Raw genomic sequence first — 18,317 nt, forward strand, 5'->3', positions numbered from 1 at the left:
CTGCAAGGAGGTCCAACCAGTCCATCCTGAAGGAGATCAGCCCTGGGTGTTCATTGGATGGACTGATGCTGAAGCTGAAACTTCAATATTTTGACCACCTGATGCAAAGAACTGACTCATTGGAAAAGACCCTGATGCTGGGAAAGATTGAAGGCAGGAGAAGGGGACGAGGATGAGATATTTAGATAACACCGCCGACTCAATGGACATGAGTTTGGGCAAACTCTGGGAGATAGTGAAGGACAGGGAAGCCTGGAGTCCATGCTGCAGTCCATGGGGTCACAAAGACTTAGCACAACTTAGCAACTGAACAACAACGACAAACAGTCAAGGACCTTGCTGGTAGACTGTCCAATCATCTGAAAGATAAAGCCAGTGTGCTTTAACTGGAAATGATACCCTCCAAGATGACCATGGCCTCAAAGGATAGAATACCCTGGAAAAATTCTTTCCAAAGAGATTAGAATAGAGTGAGGGAGAAAAGATTAACATGAAATTGAGCACTCTGAACCTCAAAAGGTACACACTGTACCTGGGAACACAGCCAAAGCACGAGGGATAGGTGTGGACGGCAACCCTCAGGTGCAAGCCTGGGATCAAAGAGAAGGCATGTGTGGCCCAGGAAGGATGTGACATTGAAGAAAATGAAATCAATGGGGTCATTAATGATACAGATGCACCTAGATTTCAAGACGGACTTGGACCTATTAGGAGGGTCACTCCAGATGCCTTTTGGGCAAGATTACAGACTGAAATGTGGGCGCTCCTGTAACACTCTGCTGGGAAAGGCATAAACCTAGGCGAGCCTGTCTGGACCAAGCGGACAAAGGCAGGTCAGTGGAGCTTCTCTCCCTTCAAATGAATACCTGCAAGTGCTTAGTGGGGTGGGGGCAGGATGCTGTCAGCTGGGGTCCACTCCCTTGAGGCAAGAGAATGCTAAGGAGGATGAGAATGCCTTGCACTAGTAGGAAGTCGTCACTTTTCAAAATGGTGTCTCATTTTGAATGTCTCGTTTTGCTTCCATTTCAAACGCATCAGGTTGGGAGGGTCGTTGCTGTTTTCCTCTCCATGTATAAACACGGAGACTGAGCACAGTATGTTTGTGGCTGGTCTAGAATCAACTTGCTTAAAATGATGCTTTCTCCTGGAACCTACATCAGAACCACCTGAGGAGTGTATTTTACATGACCCAACTCAGATATTCTTAATCAGAGGACCTCTGGGGCCAGAGTCCAGAAATCTGTTTTTATTTTGAATTCCAGGTAATTCTTTTGCATATGAACAATTAAGCCTGGCATACCATACTCAAATTTGAAACATTTTATTATCCCTTGAGCTGTTAGCTGAATTCTGAACCCATCTTATTCCCATATTCTTTTTCTCAAATACTCCCTCTTTGAATTGGAAACACAGAGAGTTCCTTAGAAGACAGGGTGCTGTGGTTATAAAGAGTGAACAAACGTTGATAGGGACTATTTGAAGCTCCTGAACACTTGTTAAACAATCATAATTAAATTGCAGGTTATAAAACATGGCAAAACCTGGGAAGCTGCTTTCTCTTCAGTGGTTAAAGCAACGTGCAGCCCAACTCGCTGATCAAGTGTTCCAGGACTCAGAAGAATTGACAAAGGGCTTTAGAGTCATCATAACTGGCAAAACCATAGCTCCACTGGCAGGCTGGAGTGCTGTTGAAACAAGATATGTTGCAGCAAGTTCTGGAGCAAAATAAAGCAAGCACTTTCTAACAGCTGTTAAAGTTTACAAAGTAGGATTAAGGCAGGGGCAGAGATCTACCACAAAATCCAAAGCAATTTAGGAAATACCCAGGACCAACAAAGAATGGATTCTTAGGAAGAAGGGAGTAGGATTTAGAATCTACTTTTTTTTGTAAAATGTTGTTTTTTGTAAAATGTTGTTAAGTTTATATAAGTGGATCACTAACAGTAATGTTCTTACTTCTATAGTAATTCCTTAACATTTGTAGAGCTTATGGCTTAAAATCCTCCATGCAATCACTCTCATGGGATCCTATAGTACCTTAAAATTACAAAGCCCTTTCACCAGACTTCATTACTTATAATCTTTATCACTGATCTACCATGTTCATCATATCCATTCTGCAAGTTAGAAAAGTTAGGCTCATATAATTAAGGGATCTGCTGAAGATCACCCAACGAATGGGGAAAAGCTGGAACTCAACTTCAGGGCTTTCAAATTTCCAAAAGTGCCTCCTTACTATAGATTTCTGCAAATAAAGATAATGTAGCTCAGGCTATCATAACATTTGAAGGCCATCAATCAACCTTCCATTTGACAAATGAGAAAACCAAGACTCAGAGTTGAGACTTGGTCCCAGGTCACATGTTGTCAACAGAGCTCAGATACTGGATCCCCATCACCATCATCCAGTTCAGAGTCGATTCTACTTTGTCTTGCTTCCTCTTATAGTTTGTTGGTAGCTAGATGTAAGCTGCGGAGAAGGCACTGGCGACCCACTCCAGCACTCTTGCCTGGAAAATCCCATGGACGGAGGAGCCTGGTGGGCTGCAGTCCATGGGGTTGCTAAGAGTCAGGCACGACTGAGTGACTTCACTTTCACTTTTCACTTTCATGCATTGGAGAAGGAAATGGCAACCCACTCCAGTGTTCTTGCCTGGAGAATCCCAGGGACGGGGGAGCCTGGTGGGCTGCCGTCTATGGGGTCGCACAGAGTTGGACACGACTGACGCGACTTAGCAGCAGCAGCAGCAGATATAAGTCACACATGTTAATTTGGAAACTTGGAATAAATATCTTTAATCAGAAGCGTGTGAGCGGCTTCCTTGTCAACTCAGATGGTAAAGAATCTGCCTGCAATGCAGGAGACCTGGGATCAATCCCTGGGTCAGGGAAGATCACCTGGGGGAGGGCATGGCAACCCACTTCAATATTCTTGCCTGGAGAATTCCATGGACAGAGGAGCCTGGAGAGCTACAGTCCGAGGGATTGCAAAGAGTCGAACATGACTGACACTTTCATGACATGACTGAAAGCGACTAACACTTTCACTTTCTGAAGTATAGGAGCCTAACAGATTAAAAATTCATAAATGGATTTAAAAGGGCATCTCAAACCTTTCCCATTTAGTGGCTTTAAAAGCTTGGAGCTTTCAGCTTCTTACACACCTTGATATTATTATAATCAATATACTTGCCACAATAAGGAATGTAGAAATACTTGCTTTGAATAGTGTCCAGATTTTTCTTGCACATGGCTGTAAGCTCCAGAAAATGGCAACCCTGAAGGAGTAGCTTTATGTTAGACTTCAGTAAAAGGGAGAAAATGATGGGAAAGAAAATTAGATTTAAAACACGTTTTCTAAAATCACCAGTAGTTATAGGCTGCATGAAGGCTAGCTCCAAGACAAAAGGTAAAAGTGAGTGTACCTTGCAGGGTTGTGAACAGATATTTATTCACCCATGTTCATAGCAGCATTATTCACAATAGCCAAAAGATGAAAGCAACCAAGTGTCCATGTGGTATGGACAAGCAAAATGCAGCACATCCATACAATGGAATGATATGCAGTCTTTTAAAGAAAGGAAATTTTGACACATGTTACAACATGGTGAACCTTGAAGCCATCATGCTAAGTGAAATAAGGCAATCACAAAAGGACAAGCATTGTAAGGTTCCTCTTAAATGAGGTTCTTAGCAGTAAAATTCATAGAAATTAGAATGTGGCTGCTAAGGGCTAGGGGAAAGAAAGAAAAAGAAGTTCGTGTTTAATAGGTTCAGAGTTTCAAAAAATGAGTGTGCCTTGTGTTTTGACTTCCTCCCTTGTTCCCTAGGGGCAGTAGAATTTTACATCTTTGGGACAGCCCAGGCACCCTAGTTCAAGCTTTAGATTTTTTCGTTCTTTGCACTAAAAGCCATACTGCAAGGAAACAATAAGACAAATCAAGAATGGGACATTTTATCAGACAGATGGCCTGGCCTCTTCAAAACTCAGTGCACCTAAAAAGAAAGATGGGAAGATTTGTTGTTGCTTAGTTGCTAAGTTGTGTCCAACTCTTTTGCGACCCCATGGACTGTAGCTCCCCCAGGCTCCTCTGTCCATGGGATTTCCCAAGCAAGAATACTGGAGTGGGTTGCCATTTCCTTTTCCAGGGGATCTTCCTGACCTGGGGATCAAACCCACATCTGCTGCATTGCAGGCAGATTCTTTACCACTGAGCCAAAAGGGAAGCCCATGGGGAGATTACTCTAGATTTAAAGAAATGTAACCAAACACAATTCATGCATGTATTATTGGTTCCTAGCTGGAAAAAAGCAACTCTAAAAGACATTGGGCGAACAACAGAAAAAGTACGAGTTGTTGGCTTAATTCGAGAAAACATTTTAGAATCCTTGTCAATTGTTTTAGATGTAGTGATGGTACTGTGGCTATGTAGAAAAACCTACTTACTTGGAGGAGCCACATGTTTAAGTATTTAGGGGTGAAGTGTCATGATGCTTGCAGCTTACAAATGACTAAGGGGACTTCCCTGGTCAGTAGTTAGGAATCCACCTGCCATTGAAGGGGCATCCCTTCAGTGGGTTCAATCCTTGGTCTGGAAAGATCCCACATTCCATGGAGCAACTAAGCCTACAACTAAGCAAAAACTACAGCCCACATGCCCTGGAGCCTGTGCTTTGCAACAAGGGAAGCCACCACGATGAAAAGCCTACGCACAGCAACTAGAGAGTAGCCCCCACTAGCCACAACTAGAGAAAGCCCTCATGCAGTAATGAAGACCCACCACAGCCAAACAATAAAATAAAATGTTAAAAAAAAACCATATGCACACGACAGCAAAACAACTGCAGAAAAATCATGAATAACAGCAAAAATGGCAACATCATAGGTGAAGAAATCATTGAACCTAAATGGCATGTACAAAGATGTTCATTGTATTATTTTTTCAACATTTTTGCATACTTACTAATGAAGTCTTTAAAACTGAGTATTTGTGGATTAATAATTATTAAATCAGTAACTGATGCTTTCTCTAGATAAAACCACCATCACCACCAGTCACTGTTTTACCAGGCACTTTGCTAAACTTTTACTCATACTATTTCATTAATTCCCAAATACTCTATAAAGAGGGGAGTTTCATTAGTCTTACTTTTACAGATGAGCAAACTGAGATGCAGAAATTAAGTAACTTCTGCAGGATTCTCAGCTAGTGAGTACAGAGTCCAGATCCACACAGTTGGCTGCGGACCAGGTCACCTCTTCAGAACTCCTGGAAGCACTAAAGACAACGTCAGGCTTTGGAGGAAGCCCGTGGCAGAGATGTCTTGGTACTGGAAAGCCTTGCAAAGACCCTCTGCTGCTGCTGCTGCTGCTGTCACTTCAGTCGTGTCCCACTCTGTGCGACCCCATAGACAGCAGCCCACCAGGCTCCCCCGTCCCTGGGATTCTCCAGGCAAGAGCACTGGAGTGGGTTGCCATTTCCTCCTCCAATGCATGAAAGTGAAAAGGGAAAGTGAAGTCGCTCAGTCGTGTCCGACTCTTAGCGACCCCATGGACTGCAGCCTGCCAGGTTCCTCCGTCCATGGGATTTTCCAGGCAAGAGTACTGGAGTGGGGTGCCATTGCCTTCTCTGTGCAAAGACCCTCAAACCGTGGCTATTAAGGAGGTATTTTACCACCTAAGAGTAAGGTCTATTTAAATTGCAGAGACCCAAAGTAAAGGCCTCTGTTACCTGCATTCCAGTGGTAAATCCAGGTATTTTGCCCTTCCCAAGGAAACTCCAAGAGGGTGTAACAAATATTATTTCATCTGTAGCCCTAGGAAGGCTGGGATCAAGTGTAAATAATTATTTCTAGCGGCAGCTCCACAGGCTTACCTGAGGCTGCTGACTCCGTGAGCCACCTGGCTTTAAACAGCAACAACAGTAACTACAACAGTTAACATCTCTGTAACACTTGCAATGTGCTAGGCACTCGTCTAAGTGCCTTAAATACACTAACAAATCCCCACAACACCCCCATGGAGTAGGTATGTTATTATGCCCATTTTAAGGAGGGGAAAACTGAAGCACAGAATGTAAGAGCCAAGGTTGCACTGATTCCAACAAGAGTCTGCTTGTAGCTTCTGTTAATCCAGATGGGACCCAAAAGCTGCCTAGGAGTTCTTGGCAGTCCTGGGGAGGACTGTGTCAGAGCTTGCCCCTGACCCTGTGAGTTTAATGAAGTCACTGCCAGCTCTCACGGGAGTGGCCCTAAAGGAGGCCGCTGCCCTCAGTCTCTTGCCAGACACTACGTGAACCTATGTTCTGATTTCCTCCTCATTCTGAACTTGGCCTTGTTGCTCCTCATTTCATATAAAACAGCAATAACTCCCAGATGATCTGATATCCAAACTAATCGCCCCACCTTGATACCTCTCCAGGAGGTAATGACCCAGCCCAAATAAACCACAGGAAATGTGCAAGCTTATCTTCAACAGAAAGAGGAGAGGCTTTCCTGGTCAGCATCATCTGATACAGCCAACCACAAAGCCAGCCCCTGGACCCGACTATCAGGTGAAGCAGAGCTAGGCCTCCACATGACACACATTCCCCACCCATTTTCTACCACCTGCCCCTGGCTGGCATTTAAGGTGTCAAATACACCTAATAGTAAGGTGCTTGCCTTACTTTGTCAACTTTCCCAGGAGAACATCTTAGGATCCCTTGGAGACAGCAGTATCCTACATGAAGGACTAACTCTCTGGTGACAGAATTTCAGGCATAATAATTGAATGAAACTTATTTTCCTTCCTTCCTTCTATAGTGGACAAAGAGAAAAACAAATAAAACAATTTTTGTTCCTCTTCATTGGCTCTACAAATCAGCCAAGGTTTTGTGTTCAGTGGTCTCAGCCCCTGTTTTGTCTTGAGAGGATAACAGCAGTTGGCTTCTCTACAATTCAAAGGTCAAGCCCAAGAAGGAATTAAGCTGGAGGTGGTCCAGAGGATGGAGTGGGGATGGGTGGAAGGAAGCTGGGTCTCCATGAATAAGACAGGGAGTTGAATTCTATGAGCCTGGGGGGACATTAAAGTGTAGGCCTCCTCAGAAAGTGGAGATACTGCCTCTGTGTACAGGGATCTGGGGGTTGGGGGCTTTGGGGAAGCAGGTGGTGCCTGGCAGTCAAACCTCCAAAGTGTCTATGTAGGAGGGTCTCAGTGGCAGCAATCTGGAGAGAGGAGAAGGGTGCTCTCAGCTGTTTATGTGGATGTAAACATGGAAATAAACAAGGATTAATTATCTATAGCAAAGATTGGGGGACCCTGACCCAGATTATGGGAGGAGGGTCTAAAGTTTCCTCAAAGCTCCTTCCACTCTCCCTGCACCCCAAACTTGGAACAAAACTATCAATTTGGGGATAGTCTCTAATCTATGACCTTGAAAACATGGTCAGGGGCCCCCTATGGCAAAGTAGACACGATGATTAGAAATCTTTTAGTCAAATAGCTGCATCTCATAAGAAAAGAAGCAATATTAATAATGGTGGCTGTTTTATTGACTGGCTTCTCTGATGGCTCAGTGGTAAAGAACCTGCCTGCCAATGCCGGAGACCCACGTTTGATCCAAGGAAATGGCTACCCACTCCAGTATTCTTGCCTGGGAAATCCCATGGACAGAGGAGCCCGGTGGGCTACAGTCCATGGTGTCATAATTTAGCTACTGACATGCATGCACGCACGCATTTTCTTGACTATCTCAAACCCTTGTCCTGCTTTCCTGTTCCCAAGTAGACCCCGGCATTCTAGTACTGCTCAGTGCCTGGGAAGAGACAATTCCAATAATAATTAACACTGAGGACCCCACCAGCCAGGCCAAGAGGGGACTCAGCCTGATTTCAGTTGATTTGGAAAAATAAAGAGATGTGCATTTCCTCGCTCCTTGATGAATTGGAGCAAATTCATATCAGCTCTTTAGCTGACGGCGGGAGGGCAATGGTGGAGGAGGGGAGTGGTTAGAGTGATCCTCAAATCACCAGGCAGCTGGAGAAGCTACCGGGCTCTGCCCTCCTCCATTTGCCTTTAGTTGGCAAAAGACAAATTAGCCTGGCACCTTCTGAGCCAGAGTTTGCAATGCAGAGTCTGCAAGAATGTTTGCTCAGGGAGCTCCACTGTTCTTTATCTCAGCAGGTGTAATTCCATCACATGATTGTCTTGGATCTGCTTTGCCCTGCTCCAGCCCAAGCTTGCCAACTCAGACAAGCATTGCTGAGAAATAAATAGTCCTTCCCTGTGTCAGCCCAGAAAGCACGGGGGGTGCCTTTATATAGACTATAATGAGCATTTCCTGACTTCTGGATTTAGAGAAGGCTTCTATCTCTCTGTCCTGAGGCCTACAGCTGAACTTCTTCTTTGCAGGCAATTCACTGGCTTCTTGGGGAAAGCTAGGCTGACCCTGCAGCTTCCCCTGACCTGTCTCAAGCTTTATAGGCCACTCGCAGAGCAGTCAAATAAGGAAGACTTCGAGAAGAGGCAGAAAGCCCAGTCCAGGGCCTCCACAGGCACACAGCCTCAGCAGCTGCACTGCCTTTGCAACTTCCAGAACAACCTTGCTGTCTCCAGTCCCAAGGGTCATTTCCCTTGTGCTTAATGTTACCTTAAGCAGGGAACTTCTGATGTCTGGGAAACACAGACTAAGGAAATCATTAAAAGGTGCCTCCTCAGCCCAAGTACCAAAGGTTCGGCCACTCAGCCCAGGAGGAGGGGACGGTAAGCCCTGTCCACGCAGGCTGCCTGTCCATTTGTACCTAAAAAGTTTGGAGGGTCCTGTGAAGCCAATTCAGGGTCTGACCTTCCTCCTTCAGGCCACAGATGTTGCCTCTGGAGTTCGGTCTGCACTGGCTCAGGAAACTCTGAGATACTGAGCACCCCTGACAAGGACTAAAAGAGCTCAGGATGGGTTCCTGGGACTCCGCGGGAGGGACGTCAGGCCCTTGTGGAGACCCGATGTTTCACCTTCTCCAAGTTCTCTTATAAGTGTTTTTAGTTTGATAGGCTCTTATATGAACATCATCATGGGAAAAAAACTTCTGAAACTCTGAACGCCTTACTAACCAGCCTGTTCTTCCACCTGTCCTTGTCCAGGGGCCTTCACACTTTGTATACAGTTTTTCTCAACGTAGGTAACTGTTACCACTTTCCTAACAACGTAACTGCTGCAGCTCAGCCCTCCACTTTGTGAGTCATTTGGAGTGTTTGTTTAAAGTTCAGCTTTCAGGGCCCCTTATGGATGAGACTTGACTCTGCGTATGAGGGTGGGGCACAAGATTCTGCTCCCCTCCCCTGATACAAGACTTAACACTTAATAACATATTTCTTATAAACTTGCTATAGGGTGATATAAACAAGATGATAGAAAAGGAAGTCATTTTCTTCAGTGCTTGTAAAGAGAGCCAGTAGCCACTCCCACCCCTGAACAATCTCTGATCAGCGCTGAGTCTTCTTTCTCCATTTGCCCCTCAGGATCCACTCTGCAGCCTTCTCCACCTGTCTGTTGTCCCCAGATACTGAGCCCCAGAGACTGCGTCTGTGGGCTCCCTTGGCTCTCTAGCCTCTGGGAGGGTTGGCCTATGAAGTTGGCATATTTCTCTGGTTACTTCCTGCTATGCAGGTCTCTCCACCTACTTTCTTTCTCAGTTCCCTTAACTGGATCAGGGCCTCTTTGCTTTTTCAATTTGTAATTTGAAAAGGTGGTGATGGCTCCTGCACTTACCAGCCCAGAAGAGGTGTATCATCCCCTTATTATCCCCTTATCCTCATCTCAGACCAGCCTATCTTTTGCAAATAAAGTCTTTTATTACAATCTTCTCTAATGACTCAATATAAGGTTTTTATTGGGGAGGAGGGGGGATTCAGGTCCCTGACTGATGTAACCTTTAGAACATTTTGCTTTTATTAATACTCCTAAGTTGAAAAGACCCTGATGCTGGGAAAGATTGAAGGCAGGAGGAGAAGGGGATGACAGAGGATGTGATGGCTGGATGGCATCACTGACTCAATGGACATGAGTTTGCGTAAACTCTGGGAGTTGGTGATGGACAGGAAAGCTTGGCATGCTGCAGTCCATGTGGTCGCAAAGAGTCAGACACGACTGAGCAACTGAACTGAACTGAACTGAAGAGAGGGAGTTTTATAACTTGATTTTGCCCTTGGTCAAATTTCTGCAAATGGGGTTTGCTTTTCCTTAGAAAAAAATTTTTCCTGATAAAGCTAGTTTTTTTTTTGTTTTAACATTTTTAAATATAGAAAATAATTTGGGGTATATTGTGAGAAATAAGATCCTTACTATAGTTGCTTTCAAGAGATTATTTTGGATAAATAGGGAAAAAATTCTTATAAATTCTGCATATTGAATAAGCACTGCAAGGTGGTTCTGATGCATGCTGGTTTTAGAAGCACTGGGTAAGTGGGCTCTTTAAGCTCCTCACAAGGCAGCCCTCTTAAGATGTCAGCAGCCCTGCCAAAGTACCAGGATGCCCCTAATAAGTGCCTAATGTCCCCATTAGAGCTCTTATCAATGAATTTGAACTAAAACAATTTAATATAAAAGAATGGCCTGTATATGAATTTTGGCGAATCTGTCCTCAGTGCTTGTTTTTGAAGTCCAGGAAAGCTGTGCATATGATTTTTTTGTTTAATTTAAACTCAAGGCTTTCCCTTTCCTCATGTTCCCAATGTTTTAACTTACCTTTTTGTCTCCCAAGCTCAAAACAGCTTTTCTGTAGAGCTCTTGATCCTTGCACATCTGGAAAGAGAACATCACAAGTGGCACTGCTTTGGCAGACGGAGCTGTGCCAAACATAAGTCTAAGCCTGCATTCAGTCCTATATCTTCTTTCCCAGCATAAGCGCCTGACTCAACCTCAGAAGTAGGAGAAGGTTCTGGGATGTCATCTTGCCCCAGTCTACCTCCCTTGACTTCAGCCCTACCTGCTTATCCTTTCCCTGACCTAACTGATTCCCAAATTCAGTCCCTTCAAAGATATTCAATAGGAGATTGATTATAAACAGAATATGCTTATTACTGCTCTGAGTTGCTCGTTGCAAACCATTGCTGAATACTGCTAGGTACTAAGCTTTGTTTCCATGATGCACTCTCACCTCCTGGAAGGGTCTTACATGGATTAGGAAAGGAAAAGTTCCAGCACATGGGAACTATAAGAAAATCTGGAACAGAGGCCAAAAGTGACCCAGAAATCAAATCTCCCTTACCTTGATATGTGCCCCACTCTACTCAACAACTTCAGACCGGCCACTTCTTGACAGCTTGCCTTAGACTTGTCTTTGATTTTCTGACACTTGTCTGCATGAACTTACACCATCTCTGCTTGAGGTTCCAATTGCTAGTTGTCAGGCTGCCCCGGCTTCTGTCCTCTAAGCTCTCTCTGTGAGCTCCGAGCAGCAAGCTGCTCCCTTGCTGACTCCATCCTGGCCTGACCCTTTCTCTGATGAAAGGCAGGTCCCACTTGATTGTCAGTTTCATCTGACACAGAATAATGAACAACGAGAGCCACTTACTTCCCAGCAAGCAGAAGCAGTCATCATCAAAAGCTTCCAGGCAGATGATGATATAATCAAAGCCTTGTTTAGGGGATATATATATATTTTAAAACTGGCCACAGTGAAATATAGACTTGCCCCTAAGGTATGTGCAGCCCAGGGCATAAGTACAAATGGAAACCCACATGCCACATGTCTAAAAGTTATAAATCAAACCAACAAACTATTAAATAAAATATGTTCCATCCCCCTGTACTGACAAACAAACCTTCATAACAAAGTGGACTGCCAGGTTCAAATACAGAGTTCTTGAATTTCTCAGAGTTCCATGCTGGGTCAAGGTAGAATGAAGGAAAGTTGGCCCTGGCCCCGGGCCACCCTCACTTCTCAGGTCAGACTCCATTCCACATGACCTGGAGCATTAAGCACATTCAGTGGACATGTCCAAGCTCTATTCACATTCCTGCTCCCACCTTACCACACCTGTCTGCAGCAGACAGCTGCCCCATGAGCACTTTGTAAGCCTAGGAGTAAATACAGCAACAGTGATCTGCCCTTAGGAATGCTCCTAGAGGAAGTCTGACCCAGCCCAGGAAATGGGCTCTAGAAAGGGAATGCAGGCTTTGGGTGGGAATATTCACTGGCCCTGTGGATTCCTTTCCTCCTGGAGAATTGCAGCCAAAGTGGACCAGAGGGGAACCCTCTAAAGGAGCGATTCCCAACCTTTTTAGCACCAGTAACTGGTTTTGTAGAAGGCAAGTTTTTCCATGGACCAGGGCAAGGGGATGGTTTGGGGATGATTCAAACACATTACATCTATTGTACACTTCATTTATATTATTGTTACATCAGCTCCACCTCAGATCATCAAGCATTAGATCCCAGAGGCCGGGGACCCTGCTTTAAAATGTGGGACCCAACACAGAGGGCAGACTGGTGAAATAAGACAGCTTGGATGAAAGATACAACCAAGAGTAGGAAAATTACTAAAGAGGTCATGAAGGCCTCAGGTAAGATGGTGGCCCAGAAACAGATGGCAAAGGTAGAAAAACATCTAGGAACAGAACGTAAGCAGAGCTGCAGAGAGGAAGGGGTCAGCTTCTCAGCTACTGCCTGGCTTCCCGGACACCTACTAGGTTCTGGGATCAGCCCCTTCTGAGACTCACCCTCTCTTTCCCCCTGGGCTCTGCAGACACCTTATAATGGAAACCCTCCTTCTGGCTAAACTAATTACTGTTACTTGAAAATAAAAGTCTCAACTAAAATACTACCAAAGGACACTGAAATTTTCCCAGAAAAAGGAAGAGTAGAGAAAGAAAAGGACTAAAGACAGAAGCTTGGGGGAGTTTTAAGCTGAGGATGCAGGGAAAAAAGGGACAGGACCAGAGGAAGAGCTGTTGGGAAAGCAGGAGGAGAGTTCAATCGCTAGCAGAGCATTGAAGAGAGGGGCTGATCAGTTGGAAGATGAGGCCTGAGGAAAGGCCACTGGATTTTGTGACTTAGAGGTCATTGGTACCCTTTAAGAAGGCACAACTCGAGACAAACTTTGGCAAATAGCCCATGCTGTGCTGGGAAGGCTGTTGGAGCCGCAGCTATTCACACATGACTGACGCCTTCCTCTCTCCCTGTATTGGCAGTGAGAATGCCTGCCCTTGCCTGCTTCCCCGAGCTTCCACTGAGCATGCTGTGGAACACTGGCACCCCTGGGGTCCAGGCTGGCTTGAAATGTATCAGAGAACAGAGAGTGAGGTGCCCAGATCCCAAACGGGGCGTCTTAAGGACAGAGTCCCTGGAAAGAAATAAAGAAACAAAGAACCACTGGGTTCATAGGAATCCCCCATCTTCATCTAAAACTCTTGGCATTCTCTCTTCCTCTGTCTCAACAATTCAGGGTGAACAACAAACAAATAAAAATAACTTTTTATTTAAGGAAGCACATCCCTGGCTGCTTGTTAATACATCTGGTGACAGGAGAACCAGGCTGTGAAGGCTGCAGAGAGTTTTCCATGGAGAAAGGGAGCAGGCAGGACACCGTGCCCAGCTTGTCCGCTGTGACCACTGCTCAGAGAGTCACAGAAGAGAGAACTTCTGAGGGTGAGGATTACTGAGCCTCGGACAGACCAAGCGCCCAGAGTGGCTTGCTCTCCTTTGAGCTCCCAACCCTGCCCCATCCCACTCCTCTCACCTGAGCCCACCCTGAGTGACCTTCAGTACCGGCAGCCCCGTCACACCTGCTGCTATGGGTGAAGGGAGGACAGAGTTCAACACCAGTCCTCCTTCTGAAGTTTATGCAAAAGGACGACAATCAGGATCTCTCCCCTCCGGATGCAGCGGTGTGTGCTGTCAGCCCCTCCAGACAAGCCCTGCTCTCCAGCTCCACAGAGAAAGGAAAAGCAACTGCTCATTGGAGAGCCCTGAGCTTTTCCCACTGATTGGTTTCTCCCCTTTCTTGATTCAAATGTCTGCAGCCCCTGGGTGTTTAGAGCCACCTCTTAAGTTTCTCTGTGGGGCTATTCCTTGAAGTCTTTTTTTCCCTGCTCAGGAGACAGAACTTTCTCAACCATGGGCTCCGTTTGCTTTCCTCCTCTGAAGGATAGGAGGGAGTTTACTAAGCCACACCATATTTTCACATAGTAACCTCCTTGATTGCCTGTGGGACAAGTACTGCTGTTAACTCAACAAGAGAGAAACAGATGTTCTGAAAGGTCCAGTGACTTGGACTGCTGAGATCATAAGTGCTGGAGCTCAGGAATGAACTCCTGCCTCTGACTCTAAAATCTGTGACTGGCTGACTGAACCTCAGGCTGGGGCCCTGGCTCCGGGCAGGAGTATGCTGTGGGAGGCAGATATCTTAAAGCCCTGTCTTACCCTGTTTCCAGGGAACCCAGACTTTAGGAGCAGAAGAATGCAAGCTTCAAAGAGAAAGAGGAAAGAAGATATACTGATCCTTAGGGCAATGACTTTAAACTGCTTTGACCTTACCCATAGTGAAAAACATATTCTATAATCTTGACCCAGGATATCACATAGATACACATATAAACCAAAAGTTTAACCAAGAGTGATGCACTCTGATATACTTTGTTCTAATCTATTGATATTATATTCTTTTTTCACTTTAAAATGGTTTTGACCCACAAAATTGATTACCCACAAAAGGACCTTGACCTGCAGTTTAAAAAATGCTGCTTTAAAGCATACACACATTCAAAGACAAGCTCTCGTTCTACTTTTGTATAAAGAGCCAAGTGGGACAGTGCTCAATATATAATATGTGTTTGAGAAATATTTGTTGAAATTCGGGACTTTTAAGGAACCAATAACCCACCAGTTAAACAATTTGTTCTGTAAATGCCCATTTGCTATATGTGTAAAAGATAATCCTAATTCCAAATTTCAACAAGCAAATCACTTACAAACACAAAACTCTAAGTTGATTTCTGTTGTGAATCTAGATTTGAAACTCTAAATAAAATGCTAGCAGACAGACCGTTCAACAGATCGTTGTGTCTGCTCTATACTGTGCGCTGAGATACAGAAACAAATCAGAAGCAGACCCTGCCCTGATGGGTGCGGGATGTGGTGGGAGACTGGGAGGCAAAGCCAGCATGAGAGTGCTGTGTGCTGAGGGTGGCACAGGCTGCAGGGGAATGAAGGGGCCCTGAGGGAGACAGAGTTGGTTTCCTCACAGCCAACACTGAGCCTATGCTAGAAACATGTGTGGTAGGATATGTAGAGAAGAGCTGTGTCAGGCAAATGGAATAGCACGTGCAGAGCTGTGGCAATCAGTAAACTGTCCGCCTACAGCCGACCTACGTGTTTCTTGTTGGCAGTACTCCATAGAATTCAGGAGAAAATCCTGATTAACACGAGCCAGTTACGATGGTCAGTCTTTGTGCCAGTTATTGGTTTAGGAATGGGCATAAAACTCAGGTTTGGCTAATGAGATTCAAGGGCGTATCTTCTGAAAGGGAACTTGAGGAAACGTTTCCTTGTTCTTAAAAAGAGGCTCGTGGTAAGAAACAGCCGTCATCTTCCACTGGATGCTGTGCGGCCTCTGTGGGGTGCCTGACTAACGCAGCCGTGTTATGACCATGAAGAATTCTAACTGGAGAGTGGCAGCCAGAAAGATGGAACTTCCCAGGTGGCACTAGTGGTAAAGAACCCACCTGCCAATGCAGGAGATGTAAGAAATGTGGGTTCAATCCCTGGGTCGGGAAGATCCCCTGGAGGAGGAAATGGCAACCTGCGCCAGTATTCTTGCCTAGAAATTCCATGGACAGAGGAGCCTTGCAGGCTACAGTCCGTGGGACTACAAAGAGTCAGACGTGACTGAGCGACTGAGCACACAATCAGTAAGATAGAAAGACCAGGGACCTTGGTGACCTTGGTGAGTAGCTAAACTAACCAACCCTAAAGCTGCTCTATACCAAAACATGACATCATGTAAGATAAAATATTTTCCTTATTCTAAAAGCCAGTTGAGTCAGGGTTCTATATTACTTGCAGTCAAGTTGAACCTAAACTGATGTAAAAGCTATGGAGATATAAAAGGCAGGTTCTGGGTTCTGCAAGGCAGGATTTGGGATGCAAAGGCCAGATCATACTACGCAACAAACTTCAGCTTCAAAATGAAACACAAATAACTGTTAAACATATGAAAAATTCAACCTCACTTCTAAAGAGAATGTACTTTAAAACTCCAACGAGATGCCATTTTTCATCTCCCTACTGACAAAGATCAAAAAGCTTGATAATATCCAAAATTGCCAAGGGGAAACCAGCATACCCATTTGTTGCTCATTATAAATGCTATAAATCTATAGAAGGCAATCTGGCTATAACTTTCAAAACTAAAAATGCACTTGACCCAACAACTCTACTGCTAGGCACTCATCCTATAGATACACTTCCATGTGAGCAAAGGGACATGCATATGATACTAGTTATAGCATTATTTGTAAATGCAAATTGGCTGAAAACTAGCCAGCTGACCCAGAAGTAGGAAACCAATTAATAAATCACATTACATTCATTCTGAATTATATGCAACCATTAACAATAAGGAAATAATTATATACATACTGACATTAAAAGACATCAAATAAATATTGGTAAGTGAGAAAAGCAATATGCAGGATAGAATAGTACAGGATGGTACACTACTATTTGTGTGTGTGTGTGTGTGTGAGTTGGATCTTTGACAGTGCAAAAACTATGTCTGGAATGATAAATAAGAAATTGATAATATCAGGTGCCCTCTTGATAATATCAAGAGGGAAGTTAAGTGGATAGAAGTCAGAGGAGGAAGGAAGACTGCTTTCATTATACACCTCTTTAAACTTCTGAATTTTATGCCATGTGCCTATATTAGCTATTCAAAGTGATTCATTAATAGAAGAAGAGGTCAATCTCAATGATAAAAGAATATCTTAACTGAAGCATATCATAAAATTTAAGCTAGAAGATTTTTAATTATTTTTATGAATGCAAAATGGTATCTAAATTTCAATATTCATTCATTTAAAAATGCTAATAGAGATAGAATTCATCTTCACAAAAGATAGAGTGCCTAATATTAGACATCATACTGAATGATGGTGTTGTAGAAGCTGTTGTTAGTTCTTAAAGAGCACGGCAAGACATTACCCAAGAAACTGGAAATAAAGTTGACTTCCATATTAAATTGGTAAGATCCTCTCATTACACACGTAATTGGTTATATATAGGGATAAATCTAGAGATTGTAAATATGTGACTGAAAGGTTAAGAAGAGCCAGAATCCAGTCCAGCTGCTCCAGGAGTAATTTCAAGGGAGGCACAGAAAGAATGCAACCAACTGCAGTACAGAGAAACTTACACCGAAGTTGGAAAAAGACCCACTTCTTAGGGGGGAAACAGTCGGTCAAGCCAGCGCACCAGTTCAGTTCAGTTCAGTCGCTCAGTCATGTCTGACTCTTTGTGACCCCATGAATCGCAGCACGCCAGGCCTCCCTGTCCATCACCAACTCCCGGAGTTCACTCAAACTCACGTCTATCGAGTCAATGATGCCATCCAGCCATCTCATCCTCTGTCATCCCCTTCTCCTCCTGCCCCCAATCCCTCCCAGTATCAGAGTCTTTTCCAGTGAGTCAACTCTTCACATGAGGTGGCCAAAGTCCTGGAGTTTCAGCTTCAGTATCATTCCTTGCAAAGAAATCCCAGGGCTGATCTCCTTCAGAATGGACTGGTTGGATCTCCTTGCAGTCCAAGGGACTCTCAAGAGTCTTCTCCAACACCACAGTTCAAAAGCATCAATTCTTCGGCACTCAGCCTTCTTCACAGTCCAACTCTCACATCCATACATGACCACAGGAAAAGCACAGCCTTGACTAGACGAACGTTTGTTGGCAAAGTAATGTCTCTGCTTTTGAATATGCTATCTAGGTTGGTCATAACTTTCCTTCCAAGGAGTAAGCGTCTTTAATTTCATGGCTGAAATCACCATATGCAGTGATTTTGGAGCCCCAAAAATAAAGTCTGACACTGCGCACCAGTGCCCCCTAAACTCAGCTAAGAGCAAGGAATCTCTTTACTAAGCAGACTCCCACTTATGCTTCCAGCCACAGAGAGCTAGAATCTGCCTTAGCTGAGAAACACTTGAGATCAGCTTCCTCCTGGGTCCAAATCCATGCTTCTTAAACTCCCTGATAATCTGGTGGCCCCTGAGGCCAATGTAAGCATAGAAAATATGATTACAGATTGAATTGAGCAAGCATTGTGGTCCACTCAAAAATTTCATTAA

The 18,317-nt window shown here is 44.5% G+C and overlaps 1 long non-coding RNA gene across 2 annotated transcripts in view; it reads right to left on the reverse strand.

The window, feature by feature from the left end:
* Positions 1–1,305: 1,305 nt before the first annotated feature.
* The window catches only part of LOC112587805, a 52,811-nt gene continuing 35,799 nt past the window's right edge, over positions 1,306–18,317 (reverse strand). Inside the window, exons 1-3 of one of the 2 annotated variants that reach the window (XR_006542675.2) lie at positions 13,718–14,712; positions 10,722–10,778; positions 1,306–1,685 (exon numbers count right to left, since the gene is read on the reverse strand). This is a non-coding gene — a long non-coding RNA (uncharacterized LOC112587805). Of the gene's footprint in view, positions 1,686–10,721; positions 10,779–13,717; positions 14,713–18,317 lie in introns of those variants that run through there. The other variant, XR_006542676.2, reaches the window with a different exon arrangement.

Source organism: Bubalus bubalis, chromosome 11 (genome assembly GCF_019923935.1).
Source record: "Bubalus bubalis isolate 160015118507 breed Murrah chromosome 11, NDDB_SH_1, whole genome shotgun sequence".
Lineage (NCBI taxonomy): Eukaryota > Metazoa > Chordata > Mammalia > Artiodactyla > Bovidae > Bubalus > Bubalus bubalis.